Raw genomic sequence first — 17,778 nt, forward strand, 5'->3', positions numbered from 1 at the left:
CTATTCCTTGAAGTAAGAAGTGCATGGTACTTTTTACGCAATAGCAGCTGTTTGCCTTCCGATTGTTAGCTCCATGGCAGTTTGTAATAAAGGAGTATAAGCATCCTCTGAAAACATGCCCATAAAGAACAGTGCTAAAAGAGCTCTTTAAAAAAAGAACATGAGTGTATCTGTCATAAAGGCCAACTCTTGTGTCTTTTACTTGACATATTTTTCAATACCAATATTGAGGTGCAAGCTCACCATAGTATATTACCTTGCCAATGAAGCAAATCACACTGGTGCTTGACTGTCGTGGGAACAACTCGGATGTGAAGATTGGCACCAATTCGCAGCATAGCATGTTCTGCTTACACTTCATCACCAGGCCCAGCCATACCTATAGCAGCATTAAAACAAGCGAGCTTAGTGCCATAAGAGAAACAATATAGAAAGTGACACTGTGAACAAAGCAACCTTCATTAGGCATAAACAGTAATAAAATGCAGACATTGTACCCATAACTAACTTGACTTTGAGCAACATAGCATGCACAGTAAGAAAGATCTGATGTATGAGCCATCTACTTGAAGATCACTCGAAAGCCCCTTTTTGTCGCCCCCCCTTCCCTCATGCACGGATGGCTGTCCGGCTGAGTAAACCTGGTTTATCGCAGATATAGTGTAAGCAAGCGTTGTCACTTGGGGGGGCCAATCCTAATATTATTGCAGAACATGTATTCTTACAATGATGTTAATTTTTTTGTAACGCTGGCCATCCTGCAGACCCTGCAACATTACAGCATCGATAAGGCTAATCGCATTACCCGATAAGGCTAACCAATAAGTGTCCCAAGAAGCATAACTCCGGATTTCTACTGGGAAGCATTCACTACATTTTGACAAATATGCTTCTATAGCTTCAACTCTATTTTCATCAACATATAATAAGCTTCACGCATCTGCACAAACTTAATGCAAAAGGGTGCCATTAGGAATACCACAATAGTTTTCTACCAATTCAGCCTTTAAAATAAACACTGGCAAGTTCTTTACTATGCCTAGAACAAATGAAGCTGTTCTGGAATTGAATAAGCCTTTTCCATACATGCGAAAATCACCACCACTATGACTTGCTTATTTTTGTAGACAAAAAACACCAAGCACAAGAGTTGAAGCTTGGGCAAGTCGGTAACTTCATTTTGGTGGTGCTCACAATGAACACATGTGAGGGAAATAAGCGACAGACAGAGAGTGAAAGCGTGCTGTGCTCTATTGCTCTCTGTCTGACTGTGACTTCCTTGGTATGCGTGCACTGTGGATGTTCCTTATCTCTTAAGTATGTGTGCACAGTGAATACCAGTGAAAGGAACATAGAGATGAGATAATGCTAGAATGAATACAATGAACAAGAAACGTGCCTTCTGATGCAGCACATCCTTATGTGACACAATTTTCTGGCAACATCCTAAGCCTGCTATTGCACTGAAAATGGCTTATTCGAGCTGCTGTACAAGACAAGTTTGCTTTTACAGAAGACTGATGACATTTGTTCAATTATTTCGACAAACTTGTGGTTATGCAGTAATGTGAAAAGGTGGCATCATTAAAAGCCACCTTAGTTCTTGTGTAAAAAAATTAAACTACATTATGGGGTTTTACATGCTAGAACCACAGTCTGATCATGCAGCACACCGTAGTGAGGGACTCCGGAATAATTTGGACCACCTGGGGTTCTTTAACGTGCGCCTAAATCCAAGTACACAGGTGTTTTCGCATCTCACCCCCTTGGAAAGGCAACCGCCATGGTCACGATTTCATCCCGAGACCTCGTGCTTAGAAGCTCAACACCATAGCCACAAAGCAACCATGGCAGGTATGCAAAAAAAAAAGAAAGCGTACAGTCAACTCCACAGATCAGGCTAGGTATAAATAAGCAACAGTCAACAAGCTGAACCTTTGCATGATTGCTTTGCATAATGGTTGAGGTAAAAACAATTGCCGAAACATTCCAGATGCACTCAACACGATTTGGAGAAGACAGCATATGAGAGTTAAAAATGTTGAAAGGGAAATGTTTAGAGTAGTGCTTTGCTGCTGCAATGGTTTTTGTCAGTGCGCCAGTGAGCACAGTACGACTGAGGCAGCTGCTGAAAATAATAGATCCTCTTTATGGCTTTTTAGGGACTGATTTGGATGGTTTGTTGCATGCCTCAGGAATTTGCTTATTTATTTATAAACATACCTCATAGGCTCCAGTTGGAGTATTGCGTGAGGTGGTAGGAAAAAATTTCTGAACTAAAAAGGAGAACATTCAACAAAAGAACTCAAACAAAAGAAGAAAAAAACATACTCTCTCACAATGTGGCTGCAAATCGGGCAGCTAGCTTATAAAAACAAAGCAATTAGAAACAGTTTCATACTGGTAGTGCTTTAGGAGACAGAATGTTAAATTCTGAGCTTCGAACACTTTAAGCCACCTTTTGTGGCCTTTTGGTCTGAGGTCCCGTTCTCTCTAGTATTATGGGAATCAATAACCCCGCTCCCCCCAAATTTTTTTAAAATTAATACACAATTAGGTCAACTTACAGAAATATAATTAAGAACACAGAATTTGCGCATGCACATATGTTAGAAGAGAGAGAAACGGAAGTCTACAAGAATGCGTAATAACAAAGGTAACCAAACCCCTGCTGCTTTTGTTGGGCAAATCATAGCAAGACATGAAAGGATATGCATGCCTCACAAGATGGTCCCTAAAAAATTTGCCACAATGCAGTCAGTAGGGAGCACATCATGCATTTCTACAATAGCCTCCAATTACATTTAACTCAGAGGAGGCTACTTAAATCAATTGAGTAAACTGAAGGTAGGCCAGATTCAAAATATGCAATTCAAGTAGACCGAAACTGCAAGTTATGAATATAGCATATTCATAGCAACAGTGCTGTATATTATGTCATACATGCCAACCTGTGAACTTTATATTTTGTAAAAATTCTGCAGACAAAAATTTTTTATTAGCGAGATAGCACACATTTTTTAAAGCTTCCTCTCAGCACCCACACTGTTGCATTGATACACACATAATTAACCACTATTTAACAGCACACAAAGCAGCAGCAAACTGAAACACCAGAACTGACAACACTGTTTTATATCACCAGAGCACATTTGCAGTGTTCTTGCTGCTGCCGATTTAGCCTGTTTAAGAAATATATCTGAACAAACTGGCCTAAAGCAAGTGCCCCCTCTGGTATGCTCGTTAGAGATCTTCACGAAAAATTCAGGAGAGTTGACAGGTATGAATTATACCAACAAAACCTACAGCTTGTGTAAGTGGCAGGGACCATTTTGTACACACCTTGTCGCAGCATGCAGATCAGATGCTTTGCCGTGCTGTTCCGGCTGCAGATATGTCTTAGGTTCCTATGCGATGTAGAGATGCCTCTGGTTCACGAAATCTTGACATCCCTAAACAATAATAAATGTTCAATTTACTGTAATCCCTGCTGAAACTGCAAGCTTGCAAGTTAACAAGATCATGTTACATTCTGAAAAGTCTCATACAACCAAACTACCCGAAGCTGCATCTGGTTGTGCAAACATCTCATTGTTACATCACAAGCGGTTATTTAACATGAAATGAAACTGCAGCAAACATAAATCTACTATCAAAAGCTTCACACAAACGCACATCTGTAGGAAGTGAAATGTGAATTGTACTACGAAGAAAATTCCTTAGCACATGAAAAGTGTTCCAAATCGAATTTCTTTATGCAGTGGAACAAAGCATTGTCTCGAAGGACGATGCACTGGAAATTACAAGAACAAACGCCCTATTTTTCAGCAGAAAAAAAAAAATTCGATGAGAAAGAAACACGGCTGTTGTAATCTCGGCTTCTCTGAAATAAACATTTACAAGCACACGAAAACACACAGGACACCCAACACAAGAAATACAGTCTGTCTGGCGACACTATATGTAGTAGAATTCGCATACAAGCTAAAATCTGGCCATGCGTCAGACCCAACAATCTAGTACCATCTCGCGCAGCCGTTAGCTGACATACAGCCTCCCGCATTTTTAACTATATCGCACCAGCATACTATGAAATGGGTGTGCGTTGTCCTGAGAATAGCAGCTTAGCAGATGACGCTTGCGCAAGAGAGTGCTTTATGCGCCTCTGCTTAGTTTTGTCGGTCTCGCTAAGTATCGCCGTTGAAGGCGCTAAAATGGCCCATGATCGACGCTCGCGCAATATAGTTACAAATGCGGAAGGCTGTACTTCTAGAAATACCTATACAGAAATTACGTACACAAGCAGTAACTTTCCCTGCTTGATTTTTTTTCTTTACCATTCAGGTCAAACAATCACCGTTAGCATACGTTATAGCAGAAAGCAAATACATGATAAAGCTCCTGGCAACGTCCAATACGTTTCAGGACATTTTTTGTGAGGCTGTTCGCTAAATGTGCACTGCGACATGAACGAACATTCGAAAAACACATTTATCATTGTGGTCGCTTTACTAATCATCTCGTGATCCGTATAACAATTCACACTTCACGAACCATTGACTACAAAACTGCGCGCAAGCGCCGGACTTACCTTTCCAGGCGTAGTCGGCAAACGCTCCTTCATGTCAGGTCGCGGCGTCGACTGCACGACGATCCTTCCGACGTAAACACTGTTGAATTGCGGATGAACTACAGCACGTAATAGCTCAACAAATTCTTCCGTGCACTGTGATCCATGCGATATTATCAGAGGCCGGGAACAAAGAAAGCGCAAGCGGGCCATAACTACGATAATCGACATCGGCGAACCACGCGAAAGGTACTGCGAGCTACGTTACGCGGTCCCAGGGGTTAGGTGATCATCAAAGCACACAAGGGGCACGACATTTTCTTTCGGCACAGCGTACAGACGATTAAACATCCACATCGACCTGCCTTGATGCAGCGCGCACGCACAGCAACAGGGAGCAACAGCACGGAATGCCCATGGGGCAGTGGAAGCGCCTCCTGGGGGCACCGAAAACGACCATGCTTTCGTGCTTTTGCCCACTTTTGGCCCTTTGGTGACCGCATGTATCGTGACGGCGTAGTATGTGGTAGTTTGTATGGGTGTTCTGCGGTAGTATTTCGATATTATGCGTCTTATACGGCGGGTTCCAGCCACGTTCCTTTCAACAGTGAGGACAGTAATTTATAAAACTGCGGGACGGTGTGGCCGTGTGGCTGTGTGGCCGAGTGGTTACGACGCTCGGTTTGGGATCTGCAGTACGCGGGTTCAAATCCCGCTTGCGGCAATTTTTTTTTTTTTTCTCTTGTTATTTATTAACCTTTTCTTTCTTTTTTTTTTTTCGTCTGTGTTTGGCAGCGCCGTCGGTTGTGCGCCGACGCGAAGCGGCTGTCGTTGGGGTGTTGCGGAGCGCTCGCTCGTGTGTACCAATTTCAAATCGAATTTTTACCGTAAATCTGTTCAAGTATTAAATTGCATGGTATGACTTCATCGAGCATGACAGCTACATGTAGACCTTTTTGGTGCCAGTGGGACCAGTATGAGCCAGTTTAACTGGTTTAACTACCAAACGGGTCCCCTGTTTAGACCCATTTCTGTATCGGAGATTCCTGTTAAAACCTGCCTGCGGGCCAAATAGGCCCCTGTTTGGTGCCAGTGCCCAGTATGAACCAGTTTGTTCGCTAAACGGGGCCCCTGTTTAGACCTATTTCTGTGTGGGAGGGTCCCGTTTAAACCTATTTGCAAGCCAAACAGGACCCCGTTCAGACCCGTTTGTGTGTAAACGGGTCCTGTTTACACCTGTATGTTGCCAAACAGGACCCCGTTAAAACCTGTTTAAACCTGTATAACCCTGTTTGAATTTAAATAGGATTTTTTAGTAGGGTGAGACATCTGCGGTTCGGTTAATTTGGGAGAGGGTAACTTAATCCAGTATACCTGCACCGGCATGCTCTACCCCGGACTCTGACAAAGATGTGAATGGTTTTTCTTGTTTCTTGGACACTATTGTTGTGTGCCATCGTGATTGACGCGCACAGTACTGCAGTTTTTTTTATTAGAACTTTGAATTGTGTTAGAACTTTAGATTTTCTTGTGAGAACTTTGGCTTGCGTTCCGAAGTTTCCACGTGTTTTGTCATCAGTGTGTAAACATGAATTGTTTGAAAACCAAGAACTTTTCTTGAACGATCGCACGTGCCTGCACTTATGCGCACCCTCCTCCTAGGTTGTTTAGAATAGTTGCGGGCAACTATCTTAAGTGGGGGGCCCTTGTGATGATGTGGATAGTGGCGTGTGGCGGTGCCAAAACAAAGTGCGTGACAAGCCAGCTTGAAGTGTTGGTGATTGTATGGTAGCACCAAGAAGGGCATTGGTGATGATGATAATGGAAGAAGACCACCACGTGCCATGAACAAAGAAGTGGACGAGAGCACGCAGAGCGTGAGAGCGAGCGGCAGCCTCGAACGCAAGCTCGCAAAAACGGCGGCTGCAGGCTCGGGTACCGGCGACCGGGTGTCCAGCTACCGCGCGGACCTGGTCGGAGATCCAGCTCGTGGCTGGGCCTTCCTGCGCGCCAGCGGCCTGCTGTGATAGCGGCCTGGTGCAGTGCTTCCTGCTTGGACCGGGACGCCTGAGCTACCAGCTACCAGCCTGCTGAGCGAGCCCGAGGACTGGCGACCGGGCGTCCTGCTACCGTGCGGACCTGGTCGTGGATCCCGCCCATGGCTCTGCTCTCTTGTGTACCAGCGGCCTGCTGTGACAGCGGCCTGGTGCAGTGCTTCCTGCTGGCCACCGGGGCGCCTGGGCTACCTGTCCGCCGACCGAGCCCGACGTTATAGCGGCCGAGGCGTGACAGGCCAGGCGTTACTGGCCAGCTACAGCAGTGGCCTTTTATTCTACCGGCCTCCTGTTTTCCTCTTGCTTCCGCGTCGCGACAAGGTGCGGCGCGACAGCAGCGACGTAGCCACAACGACGCTCCACCGTCACAACCACCGTCACGGGCACCGCAACAACGAGGCACACGGGCGAGTGGTGGCGCATGAGTGCTAGGCACATGTTTATTTAGGACAAACGATTCGCGAACTATAGCCCACGTACATGTGCATGTAAATAGTCTGTATCGTTTAGCGTGTCTGTATAAAGTCTGTGTTTCGTGTAGCAAGCTCCCGTCTGCCGTGTCATTATTAAACGGATCCTGGGCCCAACTGGAAACCGGCAAGTCTGTCGTTTCCATCACAGAGACACACTCCGCCTAGTAAGGAGCCTAGTAGTCAGCAGGGTAACATACAGTCTGCCCTACTACAACCTAACTAAAGCGGAGAAGGAAAAAGCAGATGTAATCATAAAAATGGCGTACAAAACTGCCCTACGCCTACCAAAGAACACTCCAAATGAGAAACTTCTGGCCCTAGGACTTCATAACACCTTTGAAGAACTAGCCGAAGCTCAACTCATCTCGCAGAAAAACCGGCTCCTCCAAACACCCACAGGCAGGAGCGTGCTTGAGAGACTTGGTTACAATGCCCAACTCCAAGCCCACAAACAAACGCAAGAAATACCGCGCACCATCAGAAGCTGGTACCAGGTAACCCCGCTTCCCAAAAACATGGACCCGAACCTCCACCCCGGCAGGAGGCAGGCAAGGGCCCGATACATCGAAAGGAAATTCGGCTTTATGAATGCAGCACGATTTACCGACGCCGCACTCTACACAGGCAACGCTAAGAAAGCAGTAGCAGTGGTGACTGACTGCAGAGGAACAATAACCTCCAGCGGGTCGATATCCCCCAGCTCCATCACGGAAGCGGAGGAAGTCGCCATCGCACTCGCTATCCAAGAGGGAAGGAAATCAATGAAATCGCTGACAATCCTAACAGATTCGCAAACAGCATGCAGGAATTTCCAAAGAGGAAGGGCTGGTATGAATGCACACCGAATTCTCACCAAACTCAAAGAAGAATGCCAAAAAGAATTTATCCAAACGATTACATGGGTACCGGGACACGAAGGGATCACAGGGAATCTACATGCGGATAGAGCAGCCCGAGGATACGCTAACTACCGGGCCCTCAACACATCCGCTGTAGAGGACCTAACGCCCATCGATCCCGATTACTCGACTATATTAAACTACTATAGAGGGAATCGTATGCTCTACCCACCGCCCCACAGAAAACTAAAGACTGAAGAGGCCACCGATCTGCGTAGGCTACAGACAGGCACCTTCGTCAACTTACATAAACTACACAAGATACACCCCTCAGCCTTTAGAGACATGTGCCCATGGTGCGGGTCAACACCAACCCTGTACCACATAACATGGGAGTGTACATCACACAACATCGAACCTCACATACCAAATCCAAATAGAGATCAGTGGGAGGCACTGCTGGCCAGCTCAGACCTAGAGGACCAGATCCTCCTGGTCAGAAGAGCTAACAGGCTTGCGGAAGCCAGCGGAGCCCTGAAATAGGGGCCCCGACCATAGATAAGCCTCGCATGAGGCCAACTGAATAATTTATTTTACAATAAAGTTTATTCACTCACTCATTCCATTCCATTCAGCAAAACAATATGAATAGAGAATGAAGGTGATTGGCATATAGTATATACGTACTGTGTGGTTGTCCTTACAACATCGTGGCTAAAAACGGTCTGGTTAATACTACTAATAATAATAATGATAATAATCACTCACAAATTGAATGTCGTCAACTTCTTCGCATCTTGAGGACCTTATCATCAGTTTCCACGGTGATCGTCGGGCTTGGATCGTGAACAAAATGTCCACCGGGGACATCGAAACGCTATTTCGTCATTTTTTTTTTCTTTTCCTTATAACGCTCAGTGGAAAGAAATTTCGCCAAGTTCTGTTTTGTTGTCCGCGGATCGCAGGAAATCGCCGCGGAAGGGGGCTTCTCCTCACTCGTACCCTTAGTGCGGAAAAGCCAACTTACGAGGCGTCTGGCACAACGTGCAGACACGCTCGATACACCGAGCCGTATTCGGGCACGATCTCGCGAGCTCTTGACTCCCGTAATTTTACTACGAACGCGCCTCTACCGGAAGTAATTCTTCCTTTTCGATCATCCTGCCGAGCAGAACGGTGGTTCCCTTTCGCTGAAATAGCACCCAACGCGAGGACAACGAATCCTGGCAATGTTAGGTAGTTTTGGCTGAGCGTCGCTTGCGCTCAGATTTCATGCGCTGATTCGCACTTCAGGGAACGGCGTTGGTTCCGCATTGTTTTTATTTTTTTTTATTGCGATAGGACAACAATTACGCGGTCACTCGAGGTACATACGCGCCGCCGATGTTGTGCTGTCACGACATCGAACGACGCATGGGCGTCGCGGCCGGTGTAGAGATTTACAAGGTCTCCAAACACGCGGGAAAAGAGCAATGAGTTTGGCTGCGAAAAACGACAAAACTGATGTGGACGCGCCTCTCGATCACGCTCCTCCGCTCAATCGGCTCTACGGCGTATAGCGCGCGTTCCAACGCCTTCCGCTGCTGGCATAAGCATGTTGTGCGCACGCGCATTATATAGCGTTCCCGCTAAGCATCTGCCTGCATTCCACACCGCGGTGTACGTACACACAGTGGTCTGAGCGCAACGGAAAAGAAAGAGCCAATGTACGAACGTCGACGGTTTTGGGTGCGAAGCACTTTATGCGCCCGGGCTCGTCGACGTCGTCGTCACGGTAAGCAATCGGCTCGTGCTAGCGCTCACGCCCAGCGCGTGCCGAGCGTCCCGCATGCCGAGCGCTCCCGCGTTCGTCGTCGTCTTCCACAGCTGGCTACGTTGGCGCTCATCATTCCTGGTTAGAATTTCACTTCTCTTCTGTCGTCGTAATGGGGAGGCCGCGTTTACGGGGTTATGAACCATTGCTTAAGGCAGTATGAGACCATTAGCGGTGCATCACTGCATGCTTCGCACCTCCCCAGGGTTCACGTTATGTGGAGTGGCATTTTGCTCAATGGCTCATTTGACACTTACGCATGATATTTAATTCACCGCTCAAACTCGTGCTAACTGTAATAATAACTAATAAAAATGTCGCAGGTTTCACCCGAAAGGCGAAGCATCAGTTGCGATAGAGCTATACGAAGTAAAGATATTAGTTTTATCAGCTGTATAAACTTGGACATGCAGCAGCACCAGCAACGCGCAGAACTGTTGCCGACGCCGTCGGCGTTTTGCCCGCGTTTGCCCGCGTTTCCCGCGTTCGCACCGAACGCGCGCAGCGTTGGTGACTGTTGCCGGTGCCTCTGGGGGCGGCTCGGAGGAGGAGGAGGAGGAAAAAAAACTTTATTAAATAGGTAAAAGGTTTAACGGCAGGTCTGAGTGGGGCCCTCAGTCCAGGGAGGGCTCCACTGGCTCTAGCGGCTCGCTGAGCTTGGTCCAGGAGGGCCAGTTGGCTCTCCCGGTCCTCGCTTGCGAGCAGTGCCTCCCACTGCCGTACGAAGTCTGTCAGCCTTAGAAGGGGTGAGTTGATATCTCCCGGCCTAGCCATACAGTCCCACGTTATGTGAGCCAGCGTGGGTTTTGCTCCACACCACGGGCAGGTGTCTGTGTAATGCGCCGGGTGCATCTTGCATAGGAGATTTAGGTGTGGGTATGTGTCTTCGTTTGGATGCGACGCCAGTCCCGCGCTTGTATTCTTGTTAGTTTGGAGTGCGGAGGGCCGAATGTCCGTCTGTCCCTTCTCTGATTTTCCAATATGTCGCGCACTGCGGACGGAGGTTCCTCCAGGTTTCTGGCCGCCGCTCGGTTATTACTTCCTCGAGCTATGCGGTCTGCCCTTTCGTTCCCATCCAGTCCGTTGTGCGCTGGGCACCACGTTATGCCGTGATCCAGGTCTAGGCGTGAGCCCAGTAATCTTGTAGCGCTGCGCGGTAGAATTCCCCGCATGAAGAGTCGACACGCTGCCTGCGAGTCTGTAAGCACGTAAGCCGGTTGACCCTTAAAGTCGGCCTCCCGTATGGCCAGCGCTATGGCTGCAGCCTCTGCTGTGCATACCGAGGTAGTCTTCACTGTGGCAGTTATCGTAGTGACTTGGTTGGTTGCGGTGATTGTGTAGAAGTCTTTGCGAGTAGTTGCACTCGCGTCCGTGTAGTATAGGCGGCAGGATCATTGTCGAATCGCTTCTGCAGAGCCCTCGTCCTGGCCTGTCTGCGGCCTGCGTGGTATTTAGCATTCATGTTTCGTGGAATGGGTGAGACGTAGAGGTGGTCCCTCAAGTTTCGAGACAACAAGTCTGTGTCGTCGCCGCAGAACAGGGGTCGAGGTTCGTATCCCAGCCGTCGGAGGGTATACACCGGCCCTGCGGCGTAGAGCTCAGCCTTTCTCTTTGGGATATCAGAACTGCCGCGGCATGTTCTTCATATTTGTTGTATATACCCAAGCGCTCCAGGCGATCCGTGCTGACTGTGTTCGGGAGACCCAGAGCACATTTGTATGCCGTCCTGATAAGGGTGTCCACTTGCCTCATTTCAGTTTTGTTGAGGTTTTGGAAAGGGAGGCCGTAGGTGATGCGGCTAATCACAAACGATTGCACCAGCCTGATAGTTTCGTCCTCCGCGAGACCGTTGCGGCTGCGTCCCACTCGACAGATCATGCGTGCCACGTTCTGAACGGATGGTTTTAAACTCTAAATTGTGGCATCGACGTTGCCGTTATCTTGTATAAGTAAGCCGGAGGTTTTCGACGAGATCAGAACGGGACACTCGTCGAGCAGCGTCGGAAGTCTTTACCGCCTTCTCGCCTCGCAACGTTTTTATATAACTACGCATTTGGTGCCGCAGCTAAACGTCGCCTCCCCTCCCTCCCTTCCGTCCCCCCACGGCCTTTCGCGCGACGGAAGAAGTATACTTTGTATTATGCCTAAGGGCAAGCTTTCGAAATTAAAAAAAAAAAAGTTGCGTTTGCTCTCCGCCCTGCGTTCGCTCTCCGTGAAAGCGCGCGTCGCTCGCGCGCTTTCGCTCGCACATACAGCATACGGCGTGCGGCGACGATTTCAACGCCGTTGGACTTTATACGGAACCTCACGGTGACGACGACGCCGTTGGCAGAAATCCGCTTGAAGTGCCCATATAATTGTTATCGCAATAAAACCATAGAGTTTCTAAATAAAAAACCTAGAGGGAAAAGTGGCGCTAGTGTCTACGGGGGTTCTCCTGAACGTCGCCTCAACCTACATGGGAATGATGGGAAGTACAGGCTTCGGATTGACTTCTGTCTTGAAACTGGTGGCGTTTGCATGCGGCGCAGTAAGCGAAGCTGTATTAAAACATTTTCGTGCAAAAATTAATTTTATTTATGTTGTGTTTTATATAATGCATAATACATTGAATAAAGTTTGTATGACTTTGAGATTGAAGCATGGTTTACCACCAGGGTATGCATCGTTCTGCCTGATTTAGCGCCATTGAATAACTATTTATTTACTTTCACAACAGCAATAACAACCATGCATGTGCTTATATAAAAATACTCATCAAATATTTGTGGAAATAAAAATTTTGTATTATGAGAAAAGTGTTGCGCCTTTGAGAGACGCCTGCTCGCTGCGAACGCGGGGAAAGTGAACTTTTCTCGCAGACGCACTTGCGTCTGCGCAGACGCACTTGCGAACTCTCTCGCTCTTTCGAAAGGCTGCATCGGCTGTCACGATTGATGAACGTCTTCGAGTACTTTTAAACACATCTGCTGCAGTGCTATCTTGGACGCTTGTGGCCTCTTACGAGCATGCTTCACTATATTTTATGTTGACGTACCGCTTCTTCTGAAGTGCGCGCCAGCAACTGTTATGTCGTGGCTTTGCGCTTACCCGTTTTGCGACAGCAGACTACAGCCAGGAAGCAGCAACCTTTCCTACCACAAGTAAGTTTGTGTTCTACGGATTGTAGCAACTGCGCTTGGAGCAAAACAGCGAAACCAAAACTGACAAAAAAATACTTGTAGACTAGTTCGCCAGTCAACAGACTACCAATCCGTAGCCTGTACTTCCCATCATTCCCATGATAGTTGAACGATCGCAGCGCCACATTGCCCTCTAGTTATAGTAATATGAAACTCTATGCAATAAAACTAAATCAGTAAGAAAGGCGTCCATAATGGCCCATTTTTTTTTCTCCGCGATCTCGTCTTGTGCATCTCCGAGGTGGCGACGTCTGCAACGCCGCTCCTCATCGCGCCATGCAGCGTTCCGAGACGCCTGTGTTGCGCGGGGGCGCTGTTTCTGCGGCGCAACAGCCCCAGCAGTTGCCTCGCGTGCTGCGTCGCACCAACGTGATGATCCCGCCTACTTTTCAACACCGTCCAATGAGCTTTAGGCGCAGCGCTGTTGCTTGCTGTCCCTTTAAGTGATTCGCCATTTGTGCCTTTTTATTAACACGAAAGTGTTTTATGCCGGGGTCCACCAAGACTTCACTGACGTATTTCCGTCACTGACGTATTTCCGTCACGGAAATACGTCAGCTTACAATGTACACGAACATAATACAAAGAAAGAAACCAGAAGAAAAAGTTCCACAAACATGCAAAATTTGGAAATCGAACCCACGACCTCTCGGTCCGCGACGATAGATCGCCGAGCGTTTAACCCATTGCGCCACAAACGCATTTGCAGAGAGCTACACAGACGCGCCTTATATATCTAATACGCAGACCACACGCAGACCACACGTACGCTTGCAAACGCGCGCAAGCTCGCGTCCGCGCGCCCACGCATGCGCAGACGGTGCGGCACGGCTCGTACGCGGCGAAACGCGGCGCGATCTCGGTGATCAGCTCCTCTCAGTTATCGCGCGCCTGGGCTGCCTCGCGTAGGCGCGCCTGGCTACGCAGCGACGGCGCGGTACATTCAACTCTCAGTTAAGCAGAATTATACCATGCAAGAAAGTGCTTCTTCTTCACTTTTTGTGCTCATCTAACAGCTCCAAAAAGATAACAATTACGTTTATAGATATCGAAGCATTTTGAAGCACTGCCAACAACGAAATACGAAGTGGCGTCTGCCAAGGTGTAAACAAGTGAGGCCAGTGAGCGCGCGCTATCGCGCGTATTTGTGGATGCAAACCGCCATTCCTCGCTAGGCGCGGCAACCGCAAGGCGCGTAGACGCGAGCTTACGCGCGTCCGCAAGCGTACGTGTGGTCTGGACACTCCTCCGTGTACCCGCGCTCTTGCTCGGGGCGGTGCCGCCGCCTACGAGCAGAAAAGAGAAGTAATGCATTATGACACTAACGCGCACCGACAGTGAACGCTTCGGTGGTCTCAGCACTACGACGCCTCGATGCCAGCATTCGAAGGGACGCTGGCATCAAGAAGCACTACCAACGCCACCTAGGTGGCGTTCACCGTACTCAGCACAGCGGAGCGTGGCCTCCGCAATTACCTCTGAAAATGTTTCTGAAGTTGATCGCGGAGGCTGCAATTACGACGCGCTGTACGCGCTGATTTGACTCGGTGACGATTCAGTTACGTGCTTTGTCTTGCGCGTTGTATTAGTGTGTCAGTTACGTGCTTCGTCTTTCGCGTTGTGCTAGCGTGTGCAGCGTAGTGCAGCTTCCATATGCACGACGGTTGCTCATGGTCATCGACGTTGGTAGTCGTGATGGAGGAGACGTGCCACCAGGCGTCAGCGTGGGTGCATCAACGCCTAAGGGCGCTTTAGCCACAAAACACCAATAGACATTATATATCAATGTGCAATAAACATTACACTACTTCTGTGAAGACACGTTTCACTTTCGTGTTCTATACCGATTCCTATATAAGAGGGATCAACCACATTTTTTTTTTGTTTTTATATATAGCCTCGTCTTTCCGAGAAGCCAGCGACGCGCACTGAGCTTGGCTGCCAAACGACAAAGATGCCAGCTTGACGCAGCGTCACGTTCTGCGCCCGTTTAGCTGTGTAGTGGAGCGAGGGCAGCGTTCTACGTTCGGCATTGCGCGCACGCGCATTAGTGTTCGCGCTGAGCAGAGTGGACCGCGAACGCTCAGCTAAATCTGTCTGATAAGCGAGAGCTACTGGAGCCCAACTGCGGCACCCTTGTTACTGCGCGAAGTACAGACCTGCGAACATCTCCCGAATTTTCCGTAAAGGGTTTTAATTGGGGGATCGTTGTGCGATTTGACGAACGTTACGAGAAATAAATTTTGTCCACTAAAGGACTTGACTTGTCGGCCTCGCATCCTGCCGTTTGAAGTCTTCTGATGGTGATATATTGCACCAGAGGAGAATACTTGCTTCGAAGAAGCTTATACAGACAAGTTTCCGAAGCAGGCGAAAATGTTAGCAGCGGTGCCGTTGAGAAATTCATTGCGATCTGTTAGAAATAATGTTCTGGCTGCTTGTCAGTCTCTGCTGTTCCAAGTTATCGCTTATTCTTGTGCGTTGCGTCTAAATGAAAATAATCGTTTATGAAGCGCGAATGTATCTCGCAAAAAAAAAAAAAAAAAGCGTGCATGTGCTCGGGCACACTTTAAGGTAAGGCTTGCTATCCCCCTCTGTCTACCCCACCAACCTCTATCCACACCAACCAGTCGAAAAATGACTGCGTCCTCTGCAGATGACACGGGAATGCTTATGCCATTCTAAGGGGCGTTTCAGTTTTTCTTTACAAGCGCTCCTCTCTTCTTGGCCAGTCTCCCGTGGAAGGCAAGAGTCAGTTTGGAAACAAAACCGAGCAACACTCCCGCCACGCTGGCTCACAACGGTCATGCTTGCAGCTGTTGTAATTTCATGTAGTAATTGTTGCCGGAAACTGCCCGACGACGCAGCGGCTTCCCCGAAGCTATATCAGACTTCCACGGCCGTGTTTTCCGACAGAGAGGTGTCGCGCTATACGCGGGCTCTTCGTATAGCGCAACGGCGGCGGTCGTGTCTAAGAAGGAGCGCGACAAAGCCGCCGTGCCTCCTTCGGTGACCTTGTCGCGAAAGCCAGCCCGCTTCTTATCGGTTGATTCTCCACTCCGCGGCGGCGCGGGTGAATGATCGCTGTCGGCTCGTGCGCGCCGCAGCCCCGATTGAAGCGACGTACGTAGTACGTCTCTTGTCTGAGGTTCGGGACGAATCGTTGCGCCAAAGGTAAGAACGTATGAGAGTTTTGTAGTTTGCCCGCGAACATACGCAGCACCGGCCTAATTATACCGGAGTCGTGGTCCGCAGTATATAGCAATTCCGGTAAACGACCGCTTGGGACGCTTTGCGCAACTACGTGTATACAGCGAGCTTTGGAACGTTCTCTTGTGACGTGGGTGTTCTCGTAGGATGAAATTCAGGACTGAAGGCTATATACCGCTGTATGCGCTCCCGACAGAGTTTGCCGTAAAGTTTGGGCCGTCGAGCGCCGCGACACCTGTGGAAGCAGAAGCGCAACTATATATGTGGGACGGATGGGGAATAGGCACCCCTGTATAAGACAGCGCAGTTGCGTATTTAGAACCGTTGTTCTGGGGTAAGTTGGGGTATATTGGCGCGTTCAATAACAGAATGGATCTTTTTGAAACGCGTGAGCCGACGCTTACGTTTGCCGTTCCGCGTCGTTGTCCTTGTTATAGCCGTCATTCCTCAAATCACCGTTGACTGCGTCTTCGGTGCATCGTGTACTTTGACATTCCTAATGTCATCACCGGAGGGTTTCCGTCATTCTTTTACCTGTCCGTAGAGGCTTGGTTAAGATGTCATCGTCGCCACGGCAGGGCGAGAAAATTGTTTAGTAAATCGAGGTTAACGTAAAATGCGTGTCTTCTTTAGGTCGTTGCTCCGGGCGATCTGATTGATGCCTCTGTCGATTCCACCGCCGATGCTTCATATGTTGGCTTCATTGCCTCTGTGCTCTCGCTGCTGTTACTTCAGCATCCGGTGTGTAGGTGGGCGCCTGGGAGGTGCTATTCGCATGGAGCGGCGGTGTCCGGCTAATATAGCAACAATTCACTCTGATTTGCAACTCGAGGCGAGTTAATTTCGTTCGTATTTTTCAATTACGTTTGGATAGCGTGATGGCCTGTCACAGACTTGCGACAGCGCTGCAATGCTTAATAATAATGCTCCAAAAAGTCCACCGTGAGGCGGCCCTATTATATATATATTTTTGTCTATACCTTAACGCGCCCTTAAAATCTTAGTTTTCCATTTCGCTTTCTTCAGAATGTGGCCGCATGCAGATAGCACTGGTCCAGCGCAATGACTGCATTTCAGTGGCGTGAATATAATGTGCGCACTTCGTGATTAGCTCTGTGCGTTAGGTCGAGAAGCGGATAATCACTTTGAGCACACTAAAGTAAGCGAAAATTGAGCACTCGCAAGAGCGTCGAATCTGGGCCACGAAAGAGCGAGCTATACTCGAAATACACCGAGCCCAGTCGTGCTCGCAGACTCTGTACTGAATTGCGGTCACGCGAATAGATCGCTCGGTTATGGAAATCTGGAATTCGTCGCTCATCGCCCGGAAATGCCATGAGCGACTACAGTCAAAAGCGCGAAGTCTGAACAGGATGTATACATCAGTGACAAATGCTGCTGGTCGTCGCGCGGAACGATCAAACGACCGAATTTTGATACGTGCCAGGATAAAAAAAAGCGACTGCAAAACCTTCAGAAATATTTTACGCTGCGTAAGCAAAGCAAAGCAAATCAACTTAAATTATGAGAGCACGCGTGACGCCTGTTTAGGTGCGTGTTTGCTGCCCTAGCTCATACCGGCAACGTACACCGGGGAGACGACGTGGGGTTCGACTCGTATAGGCGACGAATGGACG

At 48.5% G+C, this 17,778-nt stretch overlaps 1 long non-coding RNA gene across 1 annotated transcript; it reads right to left on the bottom strand.

The window, feature by feature from the left end:
* Positions 1-169: 169 nt before the first annotated feature.
* On the bottom strand, positions 170-5,182 carry LOC125946725 (uncharacterized). The gene is made up of 3 exons (XR_007467817.1): positions 4,592-5,182; positions 3,343-3,452; positions 170-379 (listed from the first exon to the last, which is right to left on the bottom strand). It is a non-coding gene; the product is annotated as an uncharacterized LOC125946725 (long non-coding RNA).
* Positions 5,183-17,778: the final 12,596 nt, after the last annotated feature.

Source organism: Dermacentor silvarum, chromosome 7, assembly GCF_013339745.2.
Source record: "Dermacentor silvarum isolate Dsil-2018 chromosome 7, BIME_Dsil_1.4, whole genome shotgun sequence".
NCBI classification, from domain to species: Eukaryota; Metazoa; Arthropoda; class Arachnida; order Ixodida; family Ixodidae; genus Dermacentor; species Dermacentor silvarum.